The sequence below is a fragment of the Artibeus jamaicensis genome, unplaced genomic scaffold, assembly GCF_021234435.1.
Source record: "Artibeus jamaicensis isolate MK-2021 breed Jamaican fruit bat unplaced genomic scaffold, CSHL_Jam_final contig_1299, whole genome shotgun sequence".
Lineage (NCBI taxonomy): Eukaryota > Metazoa > Chordata > Mammalia > Chiroptera > Phyllostomidae > Artibeus > Artibeus jamaicensis.
The window spans coordinates 18241-22238 of record NW_026521255.1 but is presented as its reverse complement, the minus strand read 5'-3'; the positions used below and the strand labels follow the sequence as shown (position 1 = coordinate 22238).

Genomic DNA, 3998 nt, shown 5'->3' with positions numbered 1-3998 from the left:
CACTTCCTTGCACAAACAAAAGGATAACAACCAATTTAAAAACAATAAACAACCAGAACTGCCACAAGAAGAAAAACTGCACGGAACTCCAACAACCAAGGAATCAAAGAAAAATTCACCCAGCCCTGTGTGAGGGGCAGAGACGGGAGACGACAGCCGAGCAGACAGGACACGCAGGAAGGCGGAGGACCATGCAGGGGCTGGCTGAACGGGAAACTAAAGACTGGAAGCCAGCTGTTATCTACTGCGGGGGTTGTCATGGTGGGGGACTCCCAGTCTCACAGGAGAGGTCACTGGAAAGGGGGCTCGAGCAGCCCAGTGAGTGGGTGGCATTGTTCCCTCTCTGACCCCTCCCCACAGACAGCTCCACAACCTCTAGGACAACTGTAAACGTCCAACATCTGAATCCAAAGGGTGCCAGAAGGAGAACAAGAGCGAGAACTCGAAAACTCATTTGAACAAATAATGAAGGAAAACTCCCCCAGTCTGTTGAATGAAATAGACTTCCAGAAAGTCCAGAGAGTCCCAAAGAAATTACACCCAAGGAGGAACACACTGAGGCACATCATCACTAACTTATCCATGATTAAAGATAAAGAGCAAATCTTGAAAGCAGCAAGAGAAAAGAAGAGAGTTACCTACAAGGAATTTCCATAGGACTATCAGCTGATTTCTCAAAAGAAACTTTACAGGCAAAAAGGGACTAGAAAGAAGTATTCCAAGTCATAAAAGGCAGCAGCTTCCATCCAAGATGACTCTATCCAGCAAAGCTTTCATTTAGATGGAAGGGCAGATAGAGTGCTTCCCAGATAATGCCAAGTTGAAGGAGTTCATCATCACCAAGCCCTGATTACATGAAATGTTAAAGGGACTTATCTAAGAAAAAGAAGATACTAAAAAATATGAACAGTAAAATGACAACAAACTCATAACTATCAACACCTGAACCTAAAAACAAAACAAAAAAAAACTAAGCAAACAAATAGAACAGGAACAGAAGCAGAGAAGTGGAGATCACATGGAGGGTTTTCAGTGGGGACAGGGGAGGGAAGAGTGGGGACAGAAACAAATGGAATAAGAAGTATAATTGGTAGGCATAAAATAGATGGGGAGAGGTTAACAATGGTATAGGAAACAGAGAAGCCAAAGAATTTATATGTACAACCCATGGACGTGAACTAAGGGGGTGGGGAGGAGACTGGAGGACTGGGGGATGCAGGGCGGAGGGGGGATGAAGAGGAGAAACACATTGGAAAAACTGTAATAGCATAATCGATAAATACTTAAAATTGTTTTAAATAAAAATAATTAAATTATTTAATAAAGAAATAAGCAATCACACCCAAACTCTGTCTTCCCTTATTCATTTTATGATTACAAGGAAATGAACCATAATACCACAAAAATTCCAGCCAATTTTTGGGGAGAAAAATTCTGCCAAGATCAAACAAAAGCCTTTGTCCTCAAAATTGCTGACCCAAAAAAAGAAAAAGAAAATTTAATTGACTTGTTTGAATTATGAAGATTGCATATTTGTCATCTGTTTTAAACTTGGGTTTCTTGATCAAATACCTAAAAATGGCTCCAAACTCCTACAGGTGCATCAGCAACAGGGTGCCTTAGAGCTGTGCAGATACAGAAGCCACTACAAGAGGTTATTTCCATTCATTTAAGTAAAAGTAGAAATCAAGTTCCTTGGGTGCACTAAGCGCATTTCAAGTGCTCAGTAGCTTCCTGTGGTTGGAGTTGGACTGCACAGCGTGGACTGTTTCCATTGTCACAAGAAGCTCTGTGCACGGCACCAATGAAAAGCTCAACCAGGTTTGTAGACCACTGGAGTTTAACGATCTGAGGGTCGAATATGGCCGAAGAAAGTAAGAATTCACCCAGTGGTGCCATACCACACTGACTTGATAGTCAGCTCAGTCTAAAATTAACACTGTGGAGAATGAAATCTTGCCATTTGGGACACATGAGGGGCCAGAGGGTGTTGTGCTGAGTGTAAGAAGTAGACAGTAACAGACACACACTGTATGATTTCTCTTTTACGTAGACTCTATAAAACAACACACACGAATAAGCAGAACAAAGCAGTAATAGACCCACAGATATAGAAAACAAGCTGGTGGTAGCCAAAGGGAAGGGGGGTGCAGAAGGTGGGTAAAAAAGTAAACAGACAAACAAATGAATGAAATCAACACCATTGTCCACCTGGGCAGGTCCCACCCTGGACAGAAGGTTGGACACTGACTTTCCACACACTGCCTCCCCAGCGTGTGGCAGACACTGTGGTCTGGCTGACCCCACACCCATCCTAACCCCCTTTCCCTTCCCAAACCTTCCTTGCAATTAGGGGTGGCTGTGTGACCTGGAAGCAGCAGTGTGAAGGTACAAAGGTGACTGCCACTCTTATTTACCTCTTCTGTCTCGAGTGTTGAAGTGATGTCTGTAATTCAGCAGCCACTTGAAGGACATGGGGTGACCAGCAAGAGGAAGTAATTGTTTGGCTAATGAAATAGATTTTTAGGTGGTATATGAGATCTTGCCCACTGGCATATGTGGTTAGTTTGCCACAAACAAACTCATAAAAATTCTCTACAGGTTTCTTTTTTTTCCCCTTTAGGTAATAAAATTTTATTAACAGGTCAGAGGAGGACCCAGATGTAAAGGTCCTGCCCCTCCTACTCCCAAACCCAGGAGTATCCATCCCTCTGCTCAAAGCAGGAAGCCAGGGAGGCTGCTGGACTCAGGCAGTCTGTGTAGGGGCAGGTTGTAGTAAGGCATCCTGGTCCTCACACAGGGTGTGGTAGGTGGCATCTCCTGCTCCAGCACGTCTTGGTGTCCGTGAGCTGCTGGGACTCCAGGTCGTGCTGCTGGATGTCAGCACGCACATCACTCAGTGGGGCGTTGATGCTGCTGATCAGCATCTGGGTCTGTGCCAGCCGGGCTCCAAAGTGGGACTCTGTTTCCCCCAGCACGCTTTCCAGGGTGGTCTTGCTGCTGAGCTGGGACTGCCACTGGATCTCCAGACCCTGGAGGGTGCAGCACAGGTCAGTGACCTCCGTCTCTCTGGTCTGCAGTTGCTCTGTGTGGCCAGGGACCTCCCAGTTCAGCTCCACAGTCTGGATGATGAACAGGAATTCAGCATCATTCCAGGTATTCTCAGCCAGGACCTCACACTGGCTTTGCACGTCACTCAGGATCTCGGCTATGTCCATGCTAGGAATCTACCTCCGCACTGGCCACCCACCTGGCTCCTCAGGACACTGACTTCCTCCTTGTGGTTCTTCTTCAGGTAGGCCAGCTCTTCCTTCATGGCTTCAATCTGCATGTCCAGGTCTGTTCTGGCCAGAGTCAGCTCATCCAGCACCCTGGGCAGGCTGTTGATGTCGGCCTCCACGTTCATGCCCAGGGCCTGCTCCATCTCAAACTTGGTTTGGACGTCATCGCAGCCAGACGAGCATTGTTGACCTGCAGGACAATCTTCGAGTTCTCCATGGTGGCACCGGGAATCTTGTCCTACAGCTCCCCGATGGTCAGGTGGTAGTGGCTGCAGTCACAGGTGGGCACGGGCTCTTGCTTCTGGTACCAGTCATGGACCTTCACCTCCAGGTCACCTCCAGGGTGCGCACCTTCTCCAGGTAGGAGGCCAGGTGTTTGTTAAGGTTCTGCATGGTCAACTTCTCGTTGCCCACCAGAAGCCCGTGGGACCTGCCCACAGAGCCCACATAGCTGCCGCCATAGCCCCCAGAAGAGGACTGGGACACGCAGCGGGCAGATGACACCGACATCCACAGCCACCTGACCCTCCATGGATGCTCTGTGTGCTTACCATAGCCAATTCCCCTTCTGAAGCGATCCATGCTGCCACCCATGCCCCCAAAGGACAAGGAGGCCTAAGACTGGCAATAGCCGTAGGAAGTCGTGGTGAAAGAGGAAGCAGAGACCCCGGTCAAAGGAGCCGTGGTCGGCCGGAGGAGTCTGGATGTCTCTTCCAT

At 47.9% G+C, this 3998-nt stretch overlaps 1 pseudogene; it reads right to left on the bottom strand.

The window, feature by feature from the left end:
• Window positions 1-2746: 2746 nt before the first annotated feature.
• Window positions 2747-3998, bottom strand: LOC128627718 (keratin, type I cytoskeletal 19-like; annotated as a pseudogene).